The sequence below is a fragment of the Alligator mississippiensis genome, chromosome 2 (genome assembly GCF_030867095.1).
Source record: "Alligator mississippiensis isolate rAllMis1 chromosome 2, rAllMis1, whole genome shotgun sequence".
NCBI classification, from domain to species: domain Eukaryota; kingdom Metazoa; phylum Chordata; order Crocodylia; family Alligatoridae; genus Alligator; species Alligator mississippiensis.
The window spans coordinates 299950128-299977678 of NC_081825.1; the positions used below are offsets into that span (position 1 = coordinate 299950128).

The 27551-nt window shown below is 50.0% G+C and overlaps 1 protein-coding gene across 1 annotated transcript in view; it reads left to right on the plus strand.

Moving 5' to 3' along the window:
* The window catches only part of LOC109285218 (uncharacterized), a 65759-nt gene that overhangs the window by 14124 nt on the left and 24084 nt on the right, over nt 1-27551 (plus strand). The window contains exons 2-4 of the mRNA XM_059723404.1: nt 11474-11635; nt 16974-17507; nt 20233-20527. The gene's annotated coding sequence lies outside the window, so the exon portion shown is untranslated. The remainder of the gene's footprint in view (nt 1-11473; nt 11636-16973; nt 17508-20232; nt 20528-27551) is intronic.

Sequence of the window (27551 nt, forward strand, 5' to 3'; positions counted from 1 at the left end):
TTGGGGTAGATATTCCCCTCTTAACAAACAGATGCACTGTTATGGTAGATGGGATAAACACTGCTCCAGACACTAAACAGTTGAAAGCTGTGCAAGGGGTTCGGTATGGCAGCGGACTCGTTCTATGCCAAATGCGTTTCTTAAAAAAGCAGATATTTTAAACAAATACAAGCTGGGACAGAATAGCACGGATTGTTCTTTTATCTTCTCGGGAGTTATTTTTATCGTGGCCAAGCTGCAGCCCCAATCCCGCAGGCATTTGCACATGCATGTAATGCTGCTCACACGTGTTTCCTTCTGTGCAGTGCGACTCCCCCCCGTGCTTGAAGCTCCCCAGCTGCGGGAGGCCTAATGCTCCCCTGACATGAGCACAAGGCTGGGAGGTCAGAGACCCGGGTGCTTTTCCCAGCCCTGCTCTTCATCTCCTGTGTCGTTCTGGGCAAGTTGCCCTCTGCCCTCTCCCACCCTGCCCATCCTGCAAGCTTTCCAAGGCGTGCGCTGACTCTTCCTATGAGCTTGTATCATGCCAAGCTAAAGGTCTTGGGAGTGTCTAAGTGCTACCAAAAGATATCAGGAATGTGTGTGCAGGGCTGGGCACGGAGCTGCTGCACCACTTATTTATTAGCAGCCGTGCCTCAGTTGTTCGCAGTAAACAACGCCGGTTTTCTTATGCGTAAGTCATAGGAGAGCGGCGCTTTTTTTTCCACTAACAAACATGCCCTGGGTAATTATCCCTGAATTAAAACGACATGGGGACGTATTTGCGACACACAGCAGCTCCATTCCTTTGAAGGAGAGGTCTCATTCGAAACAAGGTTAGCCACCATTTATTTCGAGGGGCTCTTGCATTTCTGGGTTCGAGGGGCTTTGTGGCTTGCCCCGTCTATTTGGTAATCATTAACATGCTCTGTCGTTAACCTTCAAGCAGCCAGGCTTGAAACTTTATATGCAACTTTTCAAACATTTGTCTTGCATTGCAGACTGCGGTTTGCTAGGGCTGTTTTTATAATCGCTAGTGGTAAAATCAGGAAGATGAAAAATGGGCGTGTATTGAAGGGCAGCTTATCCACCGCTCGAGACCTTAAATTACAGTGATGAGCATAAACATTGCAAACAGAGCTTTTTCAACTCGATTGCAATTATATTTGAAATTACCTACAATTACCAGGAACCGTCTCAAAGCTAGAAATTAACTTCTTAGGCTCTCCTCCAGAGGGATCAGCTGTTGAACGTGCCGTCTTGCGCAGCTGCATGCAAGGAGGGAGGCAGGAGCATGGGAGGGAGGCACGAATAGCAACTGTGCTGTGGCATGTGGCAGCTAACGTGGAGTCGCTGTGTTGCTGCCACAGGGCTTTGGTCGCCGATGTGGACTAACACGGAGCTTTTTTCCATGCACAAACCCATTAAAAAAACCCCTTTGAAGTCAATGCCTGCTGTTGTACAGGGCCCCAGCTCCATTCATCCCTGCGGGCTTTTACTCATGTAGGCCAGCAGAGATGTTGGCTTCTTCCCTCTATGAAAGATTTACCTATTGAAAGGGGAAAGAGAGAGCTGGAGAGGAGTCAGGGCCTCAGTGGTCTCTCCTCATTGCACCTCTTGGCCCAGCAAGGAGGAAGAGCAGCGCTTGGGGCTGCTGTGGAAGGTGCTCCACCTCAGGGAGACGGGCTGCCTCCCTACACCCCTCTAGGCAGGGTGGCCATGTACACCCCAGTCTGGACTCCGAGATTTGCACTGTCCAGCCCCAGAGATTAATTAACAAGCAATAAAATGCCCCAGAGCAGCTATCACATTGCACAGGGGAGCAGGCAGATGAGACATATAAAGCAGACCTCTCTGTGCCTCTTGTCCCCGTGCCTGACTTCAGTCTCTCAAGTCTGGAGTTTTTCTCCTTGGGGCAGAGTCAGGAGCAGACTTTGCTCCCTCCATGTCCGTGGCTGCCGCGTGGTTGCTGCAGATCCTCTTTCCTCCCAATCAGTCCGAGCTCCCCAGGTCATACACCACCCGATAACTAAGCGGTGTACATGGAGAATTTATATGCATTTGTTCTTATTTTCCCTGTATGGAATCTAATTATTGGAGGGTCATCTTAAATTTGTACCCCCGCCCCAAACACTGTGGTGGGGAAAGTAGTCGTAGTGTAGCAAGCACTGGCAGGGGGGCAGGCAGTCTGCCGTTGACCCTTGTCCCCCCACCTGACCCCATGTCACATCCTCTCCTTGGGGACTGTCTCCTGTAGTTTCCTGTAGTTTTTTCTTCAACTGATTTTAATATTTATCTTGAGTAAGCCCATTAAATATGTCTCCAGCAGCCACCAGCAACAGCAAGAGCCACATTCTCCTCCTCGGTCCTCCAGCATCAGTCAGCCAGGCTGGAGCAATGCCATCGGGCCCCGTGGAGTTATTCTGACTTTGGGCTGGTGGAACGGCGAAAGGAATTTAGCCCGAGGCATGTAAGAAATGTTCATGACTTCAGCTTCCAGCATGACTCTGAGCCTTGCGGAGACGCGTGTGCCAGGAGTGCCCGCGACAGCTTTAGAAAGGGATTGTTTGCATCCACTTGAAAACAGTACAAGCACAAATGTATTTCCTTTGTTTAACTTTTTCCCGCCGTGTTTACCCGTGGCTGCTTCTTAAAAGGCTTTGCAAGTAAACTACGCAAATCTTTCAGTTCTCTGCAGGCATGAAAGGGGGTCAGGACTTCTGGGGTCTGCTCCTGGCACTGCCACCGAGCAGCCAAGTTGCCTTGGGAAAGGCACTATGGGCCCGATGCACGAGGGCCAGCAGCAAGACTCCTCTTGGCTTCTTCAGGGTTTTGACCATGTCCTGGTTTCTTCTGCTCGAGTCTGCCCATTGTTGACCAAGAGATAACAGTACTTACCTCACTGGCAGCTAAGGCCTTGTCTTCTTTGAGGTTTGGGAAGCCGCAAGTTGCCATGTGTTCTTGAGAGGCAGTCGTACCAGGGCAGGGACTAGTGAGATCATCAGGTATTAAGTATTAGATGCATATGTTGTGTTTTTGAGGTCCACTCATGATTGCTGGGGAAAGTAGAGGCTTCTGTGCCGCTGCACGCAGAGGCATAATTTTCTTGAAAAGAGTAAATGACTTAGATGGTTAGATTTTGGGGGGGATTGGAGACATCTTTGTGATCTGGGTTTGTATAGCACCAAGCACAGGGGCATCAATAATCCATACACGTAAGTCAATAGTACAAATGCTGAGGATGAGCACCGCATGGTACCCACCATAATTCCCCTTCCTGTGCATAGAGCTGATGAATCCACCAGTACACCCAGTATCCGTCTCTAGGTTCCCTGTGGTCATTGATGGTACAGTTTGGGGGTCCTGATTTTGATCTATAAAGCTCAAAATGGCTATAATAGAAACCAGCTCTCTCTCAGCGTGGTACCAGGGCTGTCAGGAGCTCACAGCTCTGTGGTTTAATAGAGGAAATAAAGTGAAGGGCCTTTGCCTCTGGAGCTGCCCTTGCTCCTTGCTCTGGCCCAGACTGAAAGCACCTTGATTACCATAAAGAAGAGCTTCTCACACCCATGGTCCTGCTAAAGCTACTGGAGCTGTTCATGGGAATAGCCCCTGGCTAACAGGAATGAAGATGACACATTGCGCTTCAATGGGAAGAACTGGAGTGTGTCCACCTTTAGGAGATGCCGATTGCCTATGAATTCTCCAGGGGTTTCAAGAATACTGCATGGGAAAGAGACTGTAGATGGTTGCAGGAGCCTACCCATGGTTACAAGAAAGAAGGACTGTTATTATGGGATTGGATTGGGCCTCTTGAGGCTTAGGGTCAGTCCCCAGCTTTGCCAAATTTCCTGTCTGTTTGGGGCAAGTTGCTTAATCTGCTAGTTCCCAGTTATGAAATCGGGTTGATAATTATTTGTTTCGTCCTCTCGTTGTCTGTTTTGCAAGCTCGTCAGAGCAAGGACTCTTTTTACTGTGCTTGTAGGCACAGTACTTGACTCACTGGAGTCCTCATCTCGGTAGGTCCTCCAGGGATTACCCTAGTTCAGGGACGGGCAATCATTTTGGGCAGAGGGCCGCTTGCTGAGTTCTGGCAACCCATTGAGGGCTGCATGACAGGCAGCCAGGGGCGGATAAATATTGATTTTCTAAATTTTGTTGGGCTGGATAGAATGGCCTGGCAGGTCGCATTTTGCCCACCCCTGCCCTAGTTCAATGCAATAATCATTGGTTGTCTTGAATAGGTGAGAGCTCGCACCCTGACATTGGCTTCTCTTTATATGTGCTTTACGATTTACCTGTGCACCTAATAGGAAGAGATGCATTTTAAGAAGTTTAAGGGCCACATTATTACCTCTCTGCCGACAATGGGGAGCAGTTCCTCATGCTGGTCAGAGACCTACCCACATCAAACAGTCCATCGTGGTCAAGACAGGCCATTTTCTATAGCCAACAGCGCTCCAAGGAGCCATGGGTGGGCAGCACATCCAGACACCTTCCAACTTCTCACCTTGAATGACCAGATACTCATTTACAGCTGGGTCAAAAGAAGGTGGCTATACACATGTGAGGAGCCTGCTCTGATGTGCTGGAAATCCAGTGCGTTGGAGCAGGCTCGATTAATTGAGTCTGCTGGAGCATGGGAAGTGACATGCTCCGCAGCCTTGCACGTCATGTGTATCAGCGTCCCCGCGTGTCCCTGTGCTGAAGAAATGACAATGGGGTGGTTTGAAATAAAACATGTTTGATGAGCTTTAGTTCAAAGTGCCCCGCTGCCATTTTTTCAGTGCGGGGACGCTGATACATGTGATGCACGAGCGCTTTTAATTAGCATGCCTCACTAATGAAAGCACCTGGCGATGCATCCCAAAGCATGTGGAAAAATGCCCAACTCCAGAGCAGGGCCTGAACTCATGCCTCTGAAGCCATATTATTGCTCCAGATCTCATACAACTAGTTCTACCTGAAGTCGAATTCGTTTCAAGTCAATGGAGCTACTCATGCCAGCAAGCACTCCACATTGCTCCCTCAGTGACTCTCAGGAAATGAATATTCATGTCTCATATCAGTAGCTGCAAATACTCCTTAACTCCCTGGAGGAGATCATTGCTCCCTGATAACTTTGTTCCCCTGACATTGGGTGAGTCTACACGAGATGCTAACCACGCAGTAGTCTAAGAACACCATGTAGTAGCATGCAGGGCAAAAGCTGTGCTAATATGCTACTGTGCGGTAGTATTAGGTTACTGTGCAGTTAGTATTACTAAATAGCCGTATGCCGGTGCTACTGTGCAGTAGTGCCAGTTACTGTGCATTGATTTAATACTTGGTTATGCAGGTACTAAATGTAATGTGCCATAACTACGACGCATTAATGAACATGTAGATGCACCCATTGGGCACGTCTACACGTTCATTAAAGCACCTTAGATACTGCACATTTAGTTTAGTACTTGCTTAATAAAGTATTACTGCTCAGTAGCGCCGGTGCATGATCTTTTAGTGGTGCTTACTGTGTATTAGCCTAATAACACTGCACAGTAGGCAATTAGCATGCTTTTGCCCACCACGCCACTGTTGGGTAATTAGCCTAATGCGCAGTACGTGTCTCGTGTAGATGTGTGCATTGTGTCTTAAAGCACAGCCAGCCACACAGTTATCTGACTGACATGGATTCCCTCTGGTACAACCCATCTTGCAAACCAATACCCAAAGGGTTTTTTATTTTAAAAGTTATGTTAGTTAAAAGTTTATTTTCAAAGTTCTCTGTTGAAAGTCCTATCAGTTGGTCCGCACCACACGTTCCTGTCGATGATAAGCACAGTGCGCTTATCATGTCATGTCAAACTTTTTGTTTTCCACTGGTCTAAGGAAACAAACTCAAATCAATAAATTCATTTCCTTTGTCTTTCTCAAACTCTGCAGCACAAGTGGCTATTCTGGCATTTGTCCTAGAGTTTCTACATGGCGGGGCAGGTGCATGGCCAAGCACTATTCTGTCCTCTGTGTGTTAATTCTTAACATTAGCTTTTAAGTGGCATCGTTTTATTTAGTAACTTTGGGCATGTGTGCATGACACTTTAAAGCGGGTTAAATGCTTTTGCACCGCTTTAATGGTGTTGGTGTTTGCACGTGTTGGCGGTGTATTGCACATTAATTCCAGCTGCTGTAGCAAATTTGGTGGCATAATGTGCCTTAAATGACTTGGGGCATAGCAAACTAAACTAACTCTGAGGAGTTTTAGTTTGCTGCCCTACAGCCGCAGAGCATCTTCTGTAGTCGAAGCATTCAATCGCCTTTTCTCTCCGTGTAATAAACCCTTTTGTTTTTTTCTGTTATCTGACTGAAGTGCCTGGGGTAAACTGTGATGTCGGGGCCAATTAATAACCCAAATAGGCATACCCATTTGGTAGAGAGGAGGACCAGCAAGATTACATAAACCCAGCATGCATCTCTGGGAGCACCCCAACACCCCAGGGTTTTCTCACCTTTCCCTTTCAGGAGGACTGCATGAAGGCCCTTGTGGGCCTGTCCATGCAGCTTCAACTGTTGGCCACATTGACTCTCTGAGAACCAAGAATAGCTCTTCCCACCCTCAGGCTAGGTGCAGACATTCAAAAAGCCCAAGGTAGAATTGATTTAAGCTATGTGGTTTTCTGTAAGCAGCATAGTTTGTATCAGTAGCAAACAGAACGCACGCTCGCCTTCTGGTGGTGGTGGGGCAAATCTTAGCTGGGGCTCCACCACCCACTTTTAAACCAGTCTATGTGTGCCAAACTCCTCTTCTGTTACGGGTATGGTCTGGTTTTGTGTGCTGAACTTCTGTTCTGTTCCGGGTATAGACAGATTTCGGATCACTTACACTGGTGCAAGTGTAATGTCTGTACGTGGCCTCAGAGGCTGTTGCCCTCTCTGCTGGATTAGACCTCTAAGGAGAGTCCACGTGATGGTGCAAAGATGTGCTGCTACAACTCATCTCCCTACCCGTTCCATAATAATAGACATTAACAAGCATTAGTATTAATTAAATGCTTTGCTGAATGTGAGCCTTAGGTCAAGGCAAAAAATATAGCCTGTGGGTTGTATCCATCCCATGGAGCTGTGTTGGCTGGCCCTCAGGGCTCCCAGGGGGGCCAAGATTTCAGGGGTAGGGCAAGCAGGAATAGGCCTCGCTGCTGAAATCTGAGGTATGGAGCCAAGTTAGGGACCGTGACGGGGCTGTCTCGTGGCCAGTCCAATCATTGACTCGTCCAACTGTTTGGGGCAATCCACCCACCTACCTCACCTGCCATGCTTTTGATGTAACTGAAAAGTTGTTCTTAGGCAGGAGGCTGCCCATTTAATGCCCTTATGCCAAGGGCATAATACATGGCTCCATACCACCCCTACACCACATCCCATCCCTTGCAGATGGAATCACTACATGACTTCAGACCCATACTGGGCCCCACTATATTCCAGACTGACATTCAGACCCCAACCTGGATCCCTCCTACTCAGGCGTCCTAACCTTTGCCATCATCCTGGGCTGCAAACCTGCCTAGATCCCTTTCCCTCTCGACAGTGGCCCCCCTCCGGGACCTTTGGCCTCACAGGCCCTAGCCTTGTCTCAGGCCAGTTGAGACTCCAGGCAGCTGGCTCTGGTCATCCCTTGTGGTGAGCACTCTGGCCCTTTGACCCTCATTGTCCTGGCCCCAGCATTGACCAGTCGAGGTTCTCTGGGTAGGTTCTTGAGCAGCTAGCCCTCTCTCCCATACAGGTCTGCCCTCTCAGGCCCCTCCAAATGTTGTTCCCACTCTCTGGGATTGTGGGCCATATGGTTACTGTGGACCCCTTCAGGGCCCGCTGTTCCACCCTCACTGGGCACACTCGCTCTCTGCCTCTCACTGGGCCTCTACTCCGGCCAGCCTATGCACAGTCCTTCAGGCCTCCCATGGACCCTACTCTATGCGGTCTCTGGCTCTCACTCCGCCCCCTCACTGGTGCCACTACTGCACCCCTTCACTGGGGCTTCTGGGCCTTATGCCCCATTGGCCTCAGGCTCCACTCCATGGGCCTTAGACCTATGCTTTTCTATTGGGGTGTGCTCACCTAGTCTTTCCCTCCACGGGGTCACCCACAAGGCAGCGGGGGCTGAGGCTTTCCAGTGCCCCATCCTCACCTTTCGCTAGGGAGGCACAAGTGTGGCATTTCCTGGAGACTGCCACAGGCAGCCTCACCACACCATCCAACCCCAGCAGGGTGTAGTTTCAGGTCATGCTGCAGGACCAGGAACCTCCTCCATCCCCATAGTTCCTACCCTGACCTCCAGGTGTTCTGGGAGCAGCAGTTTTCTGGCTGGGAAACGTTCACCCTTTAGCTCCCCAGTTGCAGCTGCAAGCTCAGCTTCTAGGGCCTGGGCTTATACTGAGGCTGCCCAGCCCTCCTCCAATCCAAGTGCCCTCTTGAGGTCATGTGACTGCCTAATTGGGCCTCACCGCATCTGCGGGCTGCTCTGCAGCCTGCTCAAACCTCTTAAAGTGGCAGGCACAACCTCTGCCCCGCGACAGGGACATATGTAGATGGAGGCGGGGTGGGGAGCAATAGTTGTGTTAACCCCCGTGGCTGCCACTTGCCTCACTGCCACCTGCCCGGCTGCTGCTGCTGAGTCAGTTTGACACCCTGCCTTCAACAGTAAACAGAGTAAGTAACCATATTGGGCATTTCAAAGTCAGTCTGAATGTTTAGTGTTCCCTCTTTCATTTCGGAGGTGAATAATACTATTAAAAAACTCGTTGGCTGTAGGTGTGCTTACAGGCCTGCTTTTCATAGGCACTACGTACTGCAGCTCTTAAAGTAGTAGATGCTCAGTCCATCTGATAAATCAGACCCATGTTGTCTGGGCTACTTGAAAATCAACCTGTAGGTTGGCAGTCTTGGAGAATCACCACTGCAATGCCTAGCTGCAGCCCAACTGCACAATCCTTCTGCACTTACTAGTGGGATGATCGTGCACTTCTCAACAGCAGAGCATTGGTAGGGGCAGGCCAGCTTGAAGGCAAATCAATGGCGAGGCAAATTCTGATCTCAGTTGAATGTGCAGCGGCTGAGTTCTTCAGGGCCTACAGTTCCTCTGGGTTACACAAGAGCAAGCGTGTTCAGAACCTGGCTCGGAAAGCCTTGAAATGAGGCCACGCCACGAGGAGTGAGAGTGTTGTTAAATATGACACCACAACGATCTGTGTTGTTCTCTGGAACAATCCCCACTTCTTAATTCCAAGGACGTGTGCTTTGAGGTTTGCCATGGGGAGCAAGTATGAGTGGGGCGAGCTTCTTGCTACGCAATTAAAAGGAAGGCAAATCAGGGAAGCGGTGAGAAGAAGCCAAGCAGCCTGTTACAGGGAGCTTGTTGGGGAGTCAAGACAGCCAGTCGTGGTGTTGGCCCTAGTGTGCCCTCGTGTGCTGTTGGCTTTGAAGCTGGGGTGCCTTTGTCACATTACCCCAGTGGGCCATAGGGCTTGGATGAACCTTCCTCTTCCTTCTCCTCTGCTTCTACATTATTTTCGTAGGTCCTGCTTTAATTCTAACTGGAAGTAAAAATGGCTGAGGAAATGCTGTCTCCTAAAGTGAATGCACATTGCCCCTGTAGACTGGGACCTCCCAAAGCAGCTAATAATCTGGGGAATCAATGCAAGCTGCTTTGTAGGCATCCAATATGCAGAGCGGGGGCTCAGCCTTTTCTGAAATCTAGGCCTCTTCACCATGTCCAAAATGAAGTCCTCACAATCACTGCTGAAGCTGTTGGTCACAAATACCATCTCTGCTTGCCTGGGCACAAAGGAGGATGCTCCTTTTCAGGCAACTATCTAAAAGGAGTTGAGTGAAGGGACAAATGATGCCTTGACTTCAGCCTGGAGCAAAGAGCCTAGTTTGGAGTCGAAGGCATGGCGCGGGGTGGAAGGCAGCGTGGAGTTTGGCCCAGTGTCAGCTATTTTTAACAGTCAGTAGTGCAGGAGCCCAATCAGCCTATATTTACAACAGATAATATTTGTGCTTGGGGTGTAATTACCATTGACCCTGTTTACATGCCTAATTAGCAGTTTGACTGTGTGTCCCGCTGCGTGGACATCTGTAGAATGCTAAAGATGTTCAGTATCTCCAAAGAGTGTTTGTGTTTCAGGTTAGACATTGTCTGATGGTCTAAATTAAAGGCATCTCAAACCACATGAAAAGGTAAGGACAGAAGGTAACCGCACAGGACGTGGCATGCGGGCCGGCTCGACACAACTGCCAGACTGGGGAGACCCTCTCCCCGTCACGCTTTGGGAAAGAAACACTCGTGTTCATTTTTAACGGGGAAGAAAAATTAGTCAATGCAACCCCTGGATCTAAGGAAGCACAAATAAAGGAAAGCCAGATGTTCATTAGCTGATCACTTGCCATTTTTCCCCTCTCTGGTCTTTGGGAAAGAAAAGAAAATTGAGCAAGTGGGAACTTGCACAAGGAGAAAGCGTTTGTATCTTCAGTCATTTATCTGCCTCACCTCTGACTTGGTTCAGGTCTCCATTAAAAGGCAGGCAGGGGGCTATCACAAAGAAAGGTCAGTGGGGATCACTGCAGATGCTTTTTAGTGGGGGTAACCCTCCAGGCTATCTCTTCTTTCTGTCTTTTTGTTCCTGTACACATAGAGTTAGTTTAAAAAAAAAAAAGGCCAGCGAGCGCGGAAGAGCTTTGAACTGCGTGGCTCGTGTTTGTCTTATTCTGAAATTACAGTGTCATTTTTATCCAGTGCTCATTGTAGCCACATGCGCGCAGCAGGAATCATGTTTATTATGACCCATACCAAATGAATTCTTATTCCTACGTCTTGTCAAAGGAGAGTTATTCTAGCATAACTTTCCCTTCTGCTTTCATTCTCTTTTTGGTTTATGTAACGTTTTCCTCCCCCTGTTCAAAATGTCTCTATAAGACAACTCAAACATTTGCTCCCTGTTTTGCAGCTAGTGGGAGTTTATTAATAATAATCAGATGCTTATGTCCCCTGGTTACAGGTACAAGCATCAAACCGTCTGCTTCATTTTTTTAATAATGTTATTATTTAAGATAAGATTACAGTTCCTCAGCAAGCATGCTCAATTCATGCTTTTCAGCTGTTCATTTGAATGCAGGGTGGTGTAATTATTGTTAGTTTAAATATTAAAATGAAGAAACCTGGGTTTAGAGAATAGACCACGTGATCAGAGCACCCTGGTGATCTGCTCTCATCCCCATGGTATCCAAGTCTCTTATAGAGTGGGTACTAATTTGCCCTTGTCTTTGCTTGGGGTGTGCAAATAGGGGAGGGTCCAGGAATCCCCATCTCCTGGGCATGAGTGTGGTCCCGATGGGCATGGCTGGGGGCGGGGGAGGTCTGCCAGGCAGAACAAGAGGATCACTTGGGCAACTCAGGTCAGTCCAGAGAAAGTCAGAGCAGTTAGATGATGATAAACTAACCAGGCATCTTTTCTTTGTAAAGATAAATGACTTTCTAGCCCAAGAACGTGCAGCAGAGCTCGTGTCTTTGGCCTTCAGAAAAGCTGGGGGGAAAGTGGCACTTGGGGATCATCGGTCAAGCTGGTGGCATATGTCGCTGACACAACGAGCTGTCCCAGTCTGCTCCAGTCAGAGCCGTTTCAAGGTGGGTGATTTTCCTGGCTGGAAGCAGCCTCCTTTGGTGGGTACAATAAGCCCATTGGGTTTTAGGGTCTTAGCTGGATCAGTGTGCTTATGGCTCAAAAACTGCTTCTGGAGAGATGCAAGGGTTTTTCTGCAGTGCTGCGTGGCATGCTCAGAGGCTGCTGCTCTGATCAGGAAGCCTAACCTGGACGCCTTTATTGTACCGAGAGCAGTCGTTAGCCATGTTAGTCTGAAGTGCGAGAGACGTAGCGAGCCGTATTCGTCTGAAGTCAAGTAGAAGGCAGGGTAGATTTGCACCTTATAGACTAACCAAAGTACATTAGATACACACACAATCATGTATACACATATCTACGCATATAGATATACACACACATATTATATTATATTATATTATATTATATTATATTATATTATATTATATTATATTATATACACATATATAATATACACATACACAGACACCACTGCCACCACTCCTCCACCACCCACCTGTGGGGAGCACCCTGGCAAGATGGCATGGTCCTGTGCTCTGGATTGGGTTGGCACATGGAGTTGGTCCACAGCCAGACCCAGTATGTGGGGTTGGACTTGGCATGTGTCCCTGTGCATGGGACACGAGCTGGCATACAGCCTCAGCCCCAGAGCCTGGTCCACAGGCCCTGTTTAATGCATGAGCCTGGCAGCAGGCTCAAGGTCAGGCTCAGATCCCTAGTTGCTGCTGCTCATTTTCTACCAGGAAGACTTTTTTTGTTTCAAGCTGCCATTGTAAAACCAGGTGCATGTTGTATATGGGTGTGTGCTGTATGCAACAAAATATGGCCATCTCACTAACTCTTATCAAACTCCCCAGCTTTGTCATTCTTCCCCTTCCCTTTGGGTGACCCACATGCCAACCATATCACTAACAGAGCCAGGTCAGTTCTGCACTGAATGTACATGCACTTTTCTTATATCCTTCTGCTCATGCTTTCATCTCTTCTGTCCATTAAGTCCTGATCCTGCTGACAGAGCGGTGTGGGCAGGCGCCTGCGCTTCGAGGCAAATCTTTTTTCTCGATGCTGGGTAACACCCTGCCTGCTTTTTGCATTGGACTCCTCGACCACAGCAGTAAAGCATACATCCTCCTCCCAAAAGGGAGACTTGGGTTTTCATTCAGCATCTTGCTCTTGAGAAAATACAGGTGGTCTTTTCTTTTAAGGTCCCCTCCCCCATTTCAATTTTCATCCACATTAACCCGGTTGGTCCCCAGATTAACCCAGGTTAATCTGTTGTGCCGGGATGAAGGCTGCAGTTTATGCTCCAGCGCTGGGAAACTCTGACTATCCATCTTCTAAAGCAGATTGCACAAGCTGGGTAAGGAAACATCTGACTCTGCCGTCCAAGAAACCTCGCAGAAACCGAAACAGAAACAACGGGCAGTAAAATCCTGGCCCCACTGAAGTTGATGGGAGTGCTGCCATTGATTTCAGTGGGGCCAGGATTTCACCCAACACTTATAAACAAAACCAGATCCTTGCCTCCGACAGATGTAAAAATAAATACAGCAACGCTCACAAAATAATGACATCACTGTTGCTGCACGCTGGCTGCTCCCGTGATGCCATGCATACCTGAGCGAATTCTGGAAGCAGAAATGTTCTTTCCATTTAGAAAGATGGATTCAATTTTGCCTCTCCGGTCATAGTCCTGCCAGCATCTGAGCAGTCTGGTCCCGAGCCAGTCAAGCACGTTAACACATGCCTAGCTTTAAAAATGTGAGATGTCTCATTGACAGTGGTAGGGCTGATCCCATGCTTATAGCAAAGTATGTGCTTAAGGACTTGGCTGGATCTGAGCCAGCCTGCTCAGCACCTGTAGGATCCAGTTCTAAAGTACATCCTAAAAAGTCCTTGAGCCACCTTTTGCATTGACTGCTCAGAGTGACTAGTCCCTAATATTCATAGATGAATAACATCTATAACCAGGTCTATTATCTAATAATATCCATAACATCATATATTTATAGATGTCAGGGGCTGGAAGGGACCTCATGAGATTATCAGCTCCAGCTCCACTGCACTTGAATGGGAAAGACTGCTGGGGTCAGATATTATTTTCTGGTATCTCACTGTCTTTTAAGTCACTCTTTTATGTCATTTCTTAATGAGCGGCCACAAGACAATGTTGATGAGCTGCTTCTGATGTTCTCTACTCTCTCTTTGCGGGTTTCTATAGCAGAGGCCAATGCATCTGCCTGTTTGAGATAACCTTAGGGCAAGGGGGTCAATTTAACTTTCAAGACTTTCTCCCTTGGTTTTGAGAGGTGGTTAGTTGTGTTAATCTAAAGTCAGGTGGGAGGCAGGGCAGGGTGGCACCTTGGACTAATTGGTTCAGAGAAGCATGAGGTTTCATAGGCAACAGCCTGCTTTGCCAGATACTATGAATGGACAACTTATAAGGGCGCTTATACAGTTTTATGCGTTGTTTAGATACACGTCACAAAGATGCCACCTTGCCTTGCCTTCTTCCTTTGTTTTGCAAGACAAAATGCTGGGCTCCACAAAGAGATCTGGAGATAAACATTCACGTTAGGAGTGAAGTTTCCAGGGCTACTTGCTCCAGGTGAAGGAGGAGGACGGGCTGTAAAAGGCACACTGTGACCATCTGCGAGTTGTAGCTGACTTAAAGTATAAAGGATGTTTAGAGGATACTGCTGAGCGTGCTCATATTATCTCATTGGAGCAGGCAGCAGGGCAGTTTTGAGGTATCTGCTGCATTTTCCTTTGGGGCACAAACTTTACTTTTTCATATCATTACATATGCCAAAGGCACAGGATAGGGTAGAGTTGACCTGTGCAACATGATTCAGCCTGGAAAGGGGGAATGCGCAGGGTAGTGTGCAGAGGAAAAAATCATACTCTCTAACAGTATGTGGAACAGGAGGAATAAGTGAGGGTAGGATGCTTAGGACAGGTGTGCTGCTTTCTAACTTTGCAAATGGGTGACTGGTTATTTTTGGTCTTGGGTTATTTTAAATACCATTATTGTTGGATATTTTAGAAATACCTGACAGTATATATAGATAAATTTGGACCTACAAATGATCCGGGGTTCCTAACATGCAGTGAACCAGGAAACGGGCTGAACCTACACTGGCAGGAAACTGTTGGTGCCTGCCACTTTAAGAGCAGAGCCAAGCAGCCAGCAGGTGCTTGACTGCGGCGGCTATTTTAGATCTCTGGCAGCCTATATAAACAGAGCAGCTCGCTGCTAGCAGGCCAGGCAGTAACATTGCCTGGCTGCAAGGCTGAATACTACATCCTGGAGGAAAGGGAGGAGCTGTAGGGGATGGCTAGGAAGCTCCTGGTCCTGGGCATGACCTAAACTGCACCCTCCCAGGAGTGGGTGGCTTGGTGGGACTCTCAGTGGTGCGGGAGCCCCCAGGAAATGCCAGGCCAGTTACCACCCTGGTGAAAGGCAGGTAGGGGCACCTTAACACCAGTCCCCACTTTGGGTGGGCTTTGGAGGCAGTAATGGGGCCAAGCATGGCTGTGGCCACCTGAGCCCATGAGGGGGGTGTAAGACCTTGGGGAGTGAGTGTAGTGGGGCCAGGTATGGCAAATGTAGTGCCACGTGAGCCCATGGGGGTGGTTGACCACCAAGGCCCTGAGAGAGGGTGACATAGTGAGGCCCTAGGGAAGAGGGTTGAGTAGGGCTGAGGTCAGCCTGAAGGGCAGCCCAATGGAGTGTGCTGAGTAGGGCTGTGGGGCAGCCTGAAGGGCAGCACACAGGCCCAACCCCAGGAGAAGGAGTCAGTTGTGACTCCCTGAAGGCCCCAGGTGTGGGGTGTGGTGCAGAGACCCTAGACAGGGCATGGTAGGAACCCCGTGTGAGGGGAGTAGACCAAGGGATGTCTTCAGATGCCCAAGGCTGCAGTTTGGGCCAGAGGCTAAGTAAGGGGGCTCAGTCAGAGAGATAGGGGTGAATCCTGACCCTGTTAAGTCCTCCACCGCTGGGAGGGCAAGTGTGGGTTGAAAGTAAAACTTGTAGTTGAGCACAATGACCTGCTGCTCCAGGAAGGGAGTGAGAACAAGCTTGGACCTGGTCAGGTAATTGGCTGGCCACTACTCTGGTGAGGGTCTTGGGAGAGGCTCCAAAAACGGTATGTCTGCCACCCAAGGTATGAGCTAGATAAAGCCTATGGCCAAAGGGACCCTCTCCAAGACAGAGCAAGGCAGTACAAGTTGTCGATGCGTGAAGGAGACCCTATGAGAAGGGATGGAGTGAAAGAAGCCCTAGTGAGAGGAAGGCAGTATGAATGTGTGTATATCTGAGCCTGACAATGAGGGCTAAGCCTGGTCCAGCTGTAGGCCAGGAGCATTGTCACCTGGATGCCATCTGTGAGGCTTGGGCTGCAGTGTAGGGAAGGAACAGAGCTGCAGATAGCACCCCCTGGCATTGGGGCAAAAATGGGCAGCCTCCCGCCTAATTAACATCCTAATTATATATTATCAAGGCATGGCAGGCAAGATATGTGGGTGGCGTGCCCAGAGGCAGGTGGGGGAAACTAGCAGTATGGCTGGTTAGGGAGTTCCCATCCTGCCACACCTGCCTTGCCATGGGTTTTTCAGGGCTCTATACTGTGGCAGTGGTGGGTCATGGAGAATGCAGGGCTGGGCGTGTCCTGCCTACTCGAACCTACTAACACAGTCCAGAGTTGGGAGCTTGCCCAGGAGATTGCCCTTTGTCCCCAGAACTTGTACTTGAGCCCTCAGCTCTGCAGGATCTGGAAAGGGCAGTGACAACAAGCCCGGAGCAGCCTCCTGGGTGATAGTCCATCCCTGCAGTGCCTCAGCAGACTTGGATTGGGGCATGCTCAGTCTTGCCTTCCCCAGTACAGATGAACTTGTCTAGGCCCCATTGCTGTTGGGATTCCCAAAAGGACGGTCCAGGTCACTCCAGGGATCATTGGACTAGGCTGGTGCAGAGGAAAGCATCCCTGCTCTAAGCCATGAAGGGATGGCCTCGATGAGAGGCTATTCTCCACTCCATGGGACTTCAGCGGCTGGGGAGGAGGAGTGTGGTGATTTGCAGACTCCAGCTGTGGAAGTGTCGGCAGGAAGGTCTCCTTTCCTCACCAGAGCAGCACACATTTACGGGGATTGGGACACAGAGTGGAGCAGTGCATCTCTGAGGCCGTCTACCTGGGGCAGCTTGGCTCGCCATGACTCTTTTGATTGCTCCTTCATTAAAAGACCCTCCCCTCCTCCCCCCAAATTAGAAGGAAGCCAATGCAGAGAGAACCCAGCTGCCTTCCTAGTTTATTTCCCAATAAAACATCTGTATTGTTCTTTCAGGACGACGCGGCCAAAGGAGTCCACTGTAAACCCCAAACCTGGCAGTAGACAAAACGCCGGAAAGCGCCTTTTTAATATGGAAAAGTATCCTGCAGTGTCCCACACCTGCCAGCAGAGACCACCTCCTGCCCCCGCGAACTGGATAAATAATAGAGGCCCGATGCACAGCTGGGGTAAAGCTGACCTCCACGGTGCTGGTTTACGCCCAACGGGGGGATCTGGCCGGGTTGTATTTGCTTATTTATTTATTTATCTGTAAAAGGTTCTTTCCCCCTTTTCTTTCCTCCCTCCTTTTCGGTACACAGAAACCTTGCGAGCCCTCATTTTATTGTTAGCTCATTTGGCAGGAGCAGCAGAGCAGCAGAAGTGTTTTATTTGGAAATACTTGAGGGGGAACTTGACGCGGCCGTGGCTGAATTAGGGCCGTGCTAGCTCGGAGAGGTTTCACCTCCTCTTGAAGGCAGCACCAGGCTGGGATTATCTCATTTGATTTCCTTGGATCCGAGGAGAGTTGAGAATTGAAGAAAATTAAAGGTTAGTGAAGTTTGCTTTCATCTCACCCTAGGAGTTTTCAGTTATTTAAATGTAACTTGTTCTCTCCCTCTCTCGTTTTCCTCCTGCCTGACAACTCCCCTCTTGTTTTTGCGGACTAAAAATACCCCTTGAGATCCGAGGTAGTATGGCGCAGTTCAGCAAGCAGAGTAGGACCCAAACAGCCTTTCCTGCTCTGCAAGAAGAGCCCGAAAAGAAGAGACGCTGGGCAAGGCTCAGGTGCACCCGATGAACCCCGCGCTTCTCCCTGGAGCTGGACCTGCCCCAGCCTTTTACAAAGCCGACCCAGCAGTAACGCATTCGATTATTTTGTTGCACAGATCAGTTGCTTTTCTTCCAAATCTTTAAAAATGCCATCACGAAAAAGCACTGCTCCCGGGAGCAAAGACTGAAGATAACCCCACGAGCCTGTTCTTGCACTCACCTAGACACGCTTTTCCTTCTCTCCGCTGATCAAGACCAGATCCTGAGCTGGTGCAAATTGGCATAGCCCTGTACCCTTCAGTGCAGAGCTAGCTATGCCCAGTGACACTGGCTCAGGATTGGACTCTTAGCATTTGCCTCATATATTATGGTGCCCCTGCAGACGAGCTCAGGACCAGAATTCCTGCATTCAGCACCCACTACCAGGGGCAAGTGCCCAGCGAGACAGGCACACCTTATCCTTATTTGATAGATGGGATATTTTGAGGCACGGAGACTTTCAGTGATTCACCCATGATGGCAAAAGGACTTGACCACAGAGACAAGATTGGAAGCAGGTTTCCGGTGCTTAGCACCTAGGCATTCCCACAGGTGCAGGCTGGCCATGTTTTCCAAAGACTTCAAAACCCAGTGTACACCCTGTGTGCGGCGGTGTTTTGAAAAACTGGCCTCTTTCCTTGGGCCTAAATCAGAGATAAGCATTTTTGCATACCCAGATGTAAGTGCTGAGCTCCCGAATCTATGGCAGGCATCCTACATGCAAGCTCAGAGGCCTTGGAGTCCAGATGCTCCCTAGTCTGCTGTCAGACAAGGTTCCTTGGGTGAGTTTGATATCTTTTATTAGACCAACCCAAATGGTTGGAGAATAGTTATTAAGCAACCATTTGGGTTGGTCTAATAAAAGATATCAAACTCACCCAAGGAACCTTGTCTGCCAACACGGCTACAACCTAAACCCCTAGTCTGCTGTGGATTTGGGAATATCTGAAGCCCGAGGCTGAAGAGTGTAGGAGGTAGGATACCTGCTGGTGGTAGTGCCACACGGACTTGAATAATTGAGCTGTCCTTAGTCGATAGAATTTGGAACTGATTTGGCTGATTTGGCCCAAAACATAAAATTTCAGTCTATATCTATATCTATGGCTTTGGATATATCTCTATATCTATCTCTTTATCTATCTCTATAGCTATAGCTATATCAGCTATAGAGATAGATATAGAGATATAAAATATGTACTGAGCTCCTGAAATCTCACCCTCAGATTCAAATCCTGGCCTGACGCCGAGTGCTTCTGTGGCCCTCGGTCATTTAGGACATGGGCAGGACTTGTTGCCTCAAGGTACAAGGTGGTGATAGGGAAGTCACGGGATGTCACCTGCTCCATGGTAAATGCCTCTGTGCACACTCTGACCTCCTGGGAAGTGGAAGCCAAGTCAGGATAGCTCAGTGAAAGAAGGTTATAACTAACCTCTCCATGCTTCAGAGCCTTCCTCAGATGCAGACACTACTTGCCTACCTCCCTAAGCAGCCATGACGGCTAATGGATGGATGGTTGTAGGACAATTTGAAGATAGAAGATGCTGTTACCCTCCCAGAGTGACATTTGCTGGCTAGCCTGCCATGTAGGAGACTGTTGATCGTTCTGTACCCCCGTGTAAGCACCCCAAGAGATGTATTTTCTCCACCTATGGTGGATTTCACAACTGCCAGTCCCACATCCCACACGGCTGGCTTACAAATCATGAGCTTTTCAAAGAAATTTGCTGCGTGTGATCATTTAGGATGTGTTCAGGGACCTTTTCAAGTTTTCTCTGTCACCCTAAGGGCTAGAAACTTGCCTTTTTAAAGAAAATGAAAGCTGGGGCTCTAATGTGGCTGTAAGAGGTGGGGGAAGGTTCAGAAAAACACCCACGACGAACTTAGAGGTCATGGCAGTGCTGTCGGACTGTCGGCATTAGCCAAAGGCTGTAGAGAGCCAGCTCCTTAATTAGTTTTGCTCCACTGACTCCCTTGATCCCACTGGATCTGCATCATATGAGGACCTGGCCCCTTGGGCTGGGAACAGTGCACCATGTGGGATTGGGGGGTGATGATGGGCCACGGAGGGGTACCAGGACATTTGCAGCTCGGTGGTGCTCCAAGGGGTGAAGTCCCAAGCTGCGGGGATGGAGCGAGCAGAGGGAAAGCTCCCCACTAACAGAGGCTCCCGACTCGGCTCCTTACAGCCCCGACGGCGGGATGCAGAACGGCTGCTGGGGGAAGAAAGCTCTCAGGAGAGGATGCCTCCCAGCCGTGAGAGACTCCCCCCTTATTCTGGTCAGCAGACACTGAAGATGCTGAGGGTGGGTCGTTCTCCACCCCCTTCCTGCCCGGTTGCGTCACCTGGCGTCCCAGGCAGGTCTGCCTGGCAGCCTCCCCGGGGTGCGCTTGTGGAGCACGCAGCCTTTGGAGCAAGCAATATCATTTTAAAATTGGCCCGAGGAGCCTCCCTCCTGTTTTCAGGGTTCAAGAATGCGGTTTTACGAGGATCACAGTCGAGCTCAGCTTTGGTGTCGGCGGGCGTTTATGACTGTTACAACAGGGATGAAAAGCCGGGGCTGGAACCAGCGCTGCTTTCTCCTGCCAGGCGCAGGGTTCACGGTGGAGGCCAGACATATGTCTGTCTTCCTCCCACAGATGTTGCTTTGTTTCTGGATGAGCAAGCACGCTGTGCCCGCGCTGTCGAAGAGCTGGCTGGTGGTGGCTCCGAGCTGAGCGTGGCTGTCGGCCCTGCTCACGTTGGGTCCGTGCAGTGAAGGTAAGGCTCGCCTCGGACCCTGCTGTCCCCTCTGGCCTTGCAGATACGTGAATGAGGCCCTGGGAGATTCGACAGAGAGGTCGATGCCTGGAACGCTTCATCCTTTGCATCGCTCCTGTCTCAAGCACCGTGGACCCCTTCTTGGGAGCCTGCATGCTTGGGGAGATGGTGGGGAACAGGAGAGGGTCGGGCTGCACGGACAGTCACTGATGGTATCGTTCTCCTCCCAGCAGCTCTGGGGGATGTGGATCTGGACCCAGGCAGTATAATGCATCCAGGTTTCCCAGCTTTGGGGGAGCAGGCCCCAAGGCCATGACAACACAGAGCCCATGCTGATGGGGCACAGGAGAGGCAGAAGAAAAGCCAGTGCATTTGTTCAGGGGCTTTGCACAGATGCCCCCAGTGTCTCCAGGTCCCCTGCGGTTGGTTGGGAGGCATACCAGTTTTGGGGATTGACCCCCCCAGCTAGCACCTTCTGCCTGCCCCCAGCTAGCAACCCTGGAGATGCTCCTTGTGGAGGTGCTGCAGGAGCACTCAGCCCTCTCTGTTGGTAGCTCCTGCCTAGAGGACAGTCGGTGCATCTCCATGAGATGCTTAACTGCGCAGCAGACTAATTTGCTGTGCAGCAAAGCGTCACCATCTAAACGAGTGCAGCAGTTAGGGTGCAGTAGATTAATCAACTGCGCTGCCGGATAGTCCCATCAGATACTAGGGTATCCAGCAGCGCAGTAAATTACTGTGCTTAAACGCACGTGTAGACGGTAACATCAGGATTAGTTTACTCTGGCTCAAATTGAGCCAGAGTATATTCAGCATATTAATTGTGTATGTGTAAACCTGCCCACGCAGGCCCTTTGCAATGTAATAAGTAGCAGGCAAATCCTGTTGAGGTCAGAAAATGCATCTGAGGGTTGGCGTGATTGCTGCTTGATCACAAGGAGTTCATATTTGCTATTCCCCAAGAGCGGAGGAGCGCAGGGGAGCATCAACATCAGTGGATCTGCTTGTTTGTTTTAATTAGCAGATGCAAGGGTGGCAAAAGGGGGGCAAGTTAGCTACTCCTGTTGTGTTTTAATGCAGGGCTCACCACAGCAATCCCCGGTCTGGGACAGGGAGAAGGTGGCAGAAGGGAAAGCCATGGCTTGTCTTTGGGATGTTGCAGGCTCCCCATTCCTCAGGGTGCAATGCTGCCCCAAGGGATAGGGGATTTTTTGCTGTTCACAAAATGTAGGTTTTTCACATGATGCAGTCGTGGCCCCAAGCTGGGACAAATCCTGAAGTCTTTGCTCAGGCAAAAGTCAGTGTCACCAGTGGAAAAATCTGCCTAAATGAGGACTGAGTATAGGTGGCATAGGGTGCTAAGGGTCTGGCCAGTGCCTCCCAGCTAGTAAGCTTTAGGGTTCCCTGTTCATTACTGGTGTTAGTCGTCGGAGCTTCCTTGCAGCTTCTGGGGTCCCACGCAGACTTATCGAATGGGACTGTGCTGGTTTAGGTCTTAAGACACCAGCTCCAAGGGACTCATGGATTTGCTCATTCCCTGAGGACTTTTCTACTTAAAAATGGGTGGTTCCTTTCTTTGTGGGAGACAGAAAGCACCTCTAAGGTCTAGCATGTCTTCCCTTTGTGCACTGTCCCAACATTTCTGCCACCTCCGGTTGTAGAAGAAACATCAGCAGAGTCTGGCCAGTGGCTCGGTGCAGCCAAAGCCAGTATCGTGGAGCAGAAACAATCAGCTCTGAGAGCTGCACCTGCTTTCCAGGTATTGCTCTTTCCCAGAGAAACCTGTACTGGGGGTACCTTACCAAATGCTCTTTCCTAGGGAAATCTTTGGATTTGCATAGGACTGAAAGGGTAAGCCTGCGACATTAGATTCAGCCCGTTGCTTTGGCAAGCAATTGCAGCATATGCTGTTATTTATGGATTGATCAAGCTCTAGCTCACAACTGGTTTTGTTTTTGCTCTCCTTTCACTGCCCTGTTGGAAGGCTGCTCTTAAACTGCCCTCTAATTCCCAGCTTCAGTTTTTTTCCGCAACCACCTGCGCTGGTGCTAACATTCATAGATTCATAGTTGTTAGGAAGGGACCTTGCAGACCATGGGGTCCAGCCCCCCTGCTCTAGGCAGGAAGACAACTGGGGTTAGGTGTCCTTTTGCTTATGCAGTTCTCCCTTGCTAGTTGCCCCCCACCTTTTCCCCCTGGTTTTTCTACCCCATGCGTCAGGGTGTTTTTAAGCCTTCTTCAGAGGCATTGGGTCAGGGCTGGGGATAATGCCTGGGCTGTGCCAATGCTCCTGCTGGGACTGAATGCCAGAGGTTCCCAGCTAGAGGGTCTTGCCCGTCTGCTCAGGGTCAGACCGATGCCGCGTTTGGGGTCAGGAAGGGATTTTACTCCCTGGTCAGATAGATATGGACTGTGCAGGCGGTGGGGTTTGGGATGGGAGGGTGACTTCCTCCGTAGCAGGGGACATGGCAGGATACGGTGTTATGTTTTACATTGTGTTGGGCTTGATGGTAGTTTTAGAAAAAGTTTAGATTATGGATTTGTATAGGATGGATTTCGATAGGGATGAGGCTGTCTGTGGCAGAGGGTGGGACTAGATCAGTGGTTCTCAACCTTCTTCGTACCAGGACCCGTTTGTAAACATGGATGTGCTGTCCTGACCCAATAAATAGTTTAAGTAGAAAATACACAAGTATTGTGGTCCCCAAATACTTATTACACGCTACTAGTTAAAGCAGCTTAACAGTCTTCATTTGAAAGACAGAAATCAGCATCAACAGGAAGACATTAATGGCAGTATCAACACGTGGCCCTCCATTTACTCCCAAGTGACATTCATCGTTGGGCAATTTGCACAATGCAAGTTGCCAGTGCCCCTCCCTCTTGACTCACAGCCCCCTGGCCTTGCCAGTGCCCCTCACTCCTGACCCGCTGCCCCCAGCCCCCCAATGTATGGGGCAGGGGGTGGGAGCCAGGGAAGGCACGGGGCTGCAGCCTCGCCAGCCCAGCACGGGCAAGGGCTGCCTCCGCAGACCAGTGGACCGGACCTGGAGCGGGGCATCGAGACTCATTGCTGCTGCCGCCACTGCTGGGACTCTCACATCCGCCGTGCCACCAGCAGCCTGAAGAGTAATGGACAGGGGGTGGCATGCTGCTCTCACCTCCTCCCACTATCAGCCGCTTGCATGCTGGGCTGCAGCTCTACCCTGCCTCCTTGGCCTGGCTGCTGCCACTCCCCTTAGGCCGCCCACGCTGCCCGCCACCCCACCTCCCTATGGGGTAGAGCTATAGCCTGAGGGGAGCAGTGGCAATGGGAGGAGGTGAGGGCAGCACCCCCTTCCCACGCCCATTACTCCTCATGCAGCTTGGGGGTCCCGGAGGCAGCAGTCATGAGTCTCGTCACTCCGCACTGCCCTCCTGCCTGTGCCAGTCCGGACAGGCTACAGCCCCATGGCCCTGTGGGCACACAAATCTGGGGGGGCATGTGCCCCCCTGTCTGTGCCCCCCCCAATGCATTGTTCATGCCCCCTGCCTGCTCCATAGACTTACCTTCAGGGACCTGCTGGACCTGCTCTCTACACTGCCTGACTGCCATGTGTGCACACGTACATGCACGTGGTGCCCCTGCCCGATCGCCCTCTTCCCACTTCCCCCAGCCCCAAGCAGCCCCTTGCAGGCTGGAACTCTTTCAGCCTGCAAGGGAAACCTGTGCTTTCCTACTTTTTTCTCCTTTAAAGGGGAAAATCCACGATTTTTCATGTTTTTCCATGATAGTTTGTGACCCTTTTATATATTCTTGTGACCCCGTTTTGGGTCACAACCCACAGGTTGAGAAATGCTGGACTAGATGACTTCTGGAGGTCCCTTCCAGTTCCGCCTCTCTATGAGTCTATGATTATATGTACAGGGAGGGTTTGTGGCCATCCACAGCCTTCATTTTTCTAGGCTCCACACGTCAAGCATTTTTAGCCTGCTCTTGCAAGATGGGCTACCCCTGACAGCCCTTCTTTGCACCTGTTCCAGACTTCCTTTCTCATGAATTTGGATGACCAATACTGTACCCAGTACTCCAGATGAGGTCTCATCTGGGCCATTTAGTGTCCCTACTGGAAACGCCTCTCCTGATGCATCCAAGGATGGCATTGCTTTGATCCTAACTGAATTATAGTGGTTGCTTATAGCCATCCTGTGGTCAGTTCATACACCCAGGTCTGTCTCCTCCTGTGTTGCTTCTTTTGATGAGCAGAAATTCTTATTAGTGGCACAGTGCAACCCGGACAACGGGGTGGGGGGAAGAGGGGTAGCGGGTGTTGAAGACACAGTGCTACAATGGTAATAAGCCAGGACTGCAGAGCCAAGTGGTCACAAGCCAGCAGTCCAGAGCAGAAGGGTCAAGGTAGAGGAAGCAGACAGAAGCAAGACAGAGGATGCAGGAAGCCAAGGACCATGGAGCAGAATAGGAATCAGGAGCACTGGGGAATCTGTCCTGATGCAAGCCTGAAAAGCGCTGCAAGGGCTACCGCTTAAATGCAATAGCCTTGGCAAACAGTAATGGGTGCCAGCTGAGGGCACTCAGGCAGCCAGTCCTATCCAGGCTATCAGGGCAAACCGAGGCTTGTCTAGGCAGGAAACAGAGTCCCGGAGCAAGTGGCACAGGACCAATGGAGAGTTTGAGCGGGACCTCCCACTTCGGAGAGGAGCAGGAAGCCGTCATTGCCTAGGAAAAGGGTTTCTGTCATTGCCTGGGGAGAACACTGGTGAACAGGCCAACCAGTTTGAGTGGGGAGTTTGCCTAGGGACTTCCTTTCTTCCCTGTAAGCTTGATGAGTGGAAGCAGGTAAAGCAATAATGGAATGAGTCGGATGGCCATATTGTCCCTCTAAGGGGCAAGTCTGTGAACTTGGGTCTTGTTCAGAGAAATCTTCTCCACTTTACTATAGAAGTGAGTTTTCAACCGCTGGATCTGAAGACAGTGCAAACACATAAAGACTGATTGCCATTAGTCATGGAGCTGGAGAGTCCCATGAGATGGATCAAGCTAGAGAGTCAAACCCCTCTGAACGACAATGTGGGAGTCTGAACCATTTTGTCGGCCTTGGAAGAAGTCGTTCTTGCTCATGAACTAACTGACAGAATGGCTTAGGCTCTGGACGTGCCTCCCGTAGCTGTGGAAAAGACTTTATTCTGAGTGTTTGATACTTCATGGTCACCTTTCAGAAATGCAATGATGTCGTTTGGACTTGACAGCTTTAGCCCAGCATCTGCTCAGCTGATATCTAGGAAAGCTGCTACAGTATACCAGCTTCCCAAGAACAGTCTTCCATGTTCCACATGTATCAACCATAAATGCCCTGGTGCCAAATACTGCAAATCAATGTTTTAAGATAGGGATAGGGTGTTCAGCTCCTTTTAATAAGGAGGGGAAGAGAATGGATATCTTGGGGAGGAACACCCCGTCCTCTGACTCCTTGGGGATAAGCATTGTGCACCATCAGGCAGCAGTGACTCACCGCTGGAGTTGCCCTGGGACAGAGAATAGTCATCCATTAGGACAGGGGTGGGCAAAATACGGCTTGGGGGTCAGATGCGGCCCGCCAGGCCATTCTATCTGGCTCATGGGGCCGCTAAAACATTTAGAAAATTAATATTTATCTGCCCTGGGCTGCCTGTCATGTGGCCCTCGATAGCTTGCCAAAACTCAGTAAGCGGCCCTCTGCCCAAAATAATTGCCTGCCTCTGCATTAGGACCATCCCGATGATGCTCAGAAGCTGGCTAATGCTTTTCTCACTATATGATGGTACCTGAATTGCAGTCAGCTTATTAGTCCTTAGAGAAGTGGCTGTAGCAGTCTCTTTTATGAAGAAGGTTTGTTTCTTCGGGTTTCCTCCACCTCTGGATGCAGGATCCTCTGAGTGTCTATCAGCCAGCTGCTTCCTTGTCATTGCCATGGTGGCAGTGCCCTTGTCTCTCCGGCTTGTACCTGTGGCATGTTGCATCCTGGAGCATTTGGTTTTATGCCTGGTAGTTGAGTATGAGGGTTGGATGTGGCAATCAGTCAGTCGTCAGCACGTGCATAATCGCTGGGCCTTGCGGTAGCGTCCTCAGTGGCCATACGCAGTTCCTGTAGTCCACCTCCCACCTTCGTTAGCGGGCAGTCATTGACAATATGTGACATGGTGTGTGTTTTGTCACAGCTATGGTCTGGGTTGTCACGAAACCTGGTTTCAGTGGCAAAAACCCCCCTGAGGTGGCATCTTCACTCAGCTACAGACATTACATTTCCCAAAGTATCCTTCATTCGCTTGCACACGCTCCTGCACAGCCACCGCTGCTTTGTTTCCATGCCGGAGCTGAAGCAAGAGGCTGCAGGTAAGAGAAAGGCAGGAAATGGGAGCATGGGGTGCCTCCCACTCATAAGCAGTGTGCCCCACACACCCACCCATCCTTATGCTATGGACTCTGTGATTTGCTTTAATTTGTTGTTTAATGGGTGGCCCTAGGCCTTATTTGCTCTGCAGTTTTCAGGAAAGAGAATGATAAATTTCCTCATGGGCTTTTCCGTAGTGCTTACAGCGGTGTATAGACGAAACAAGGGACATGTGTGCACGACACTTTAAAGTGGGTTAAATGCTTTTGCATCACTTTAACAGTGGTGGTGTTTGCATGCATCAGCTGTGCATTGAGCAGTAATTCCAGCCACTGTAGCAAATTCGGTGGTGCAATGCACCTTAGGTGACTTAGGGCACAGCAAACTAAAACTCCTCGGAGGAGTTTTAGTTTGCTGCCCTACAGCCGCAGAGGGAAGCACCGAGCTCTGTGCAGATCAGGGGCTCTGCAGGAAGCCTTGCAGGCAGCCTGGCAGCAGCCTGGGAAGGCAGGCTCCACCCAAGGGGAAAAAAAAGCCGTGAGCCTGATCTTTTCTTTTTTCCTTGGAGCCTGCCTGCCTGCCTGAGATGTGTGGGGGCCCGGTGCTTCCCTCTGCAGCTGCGGTGCCCCCCGGGACCACCCAAACCGGGTGCCTGC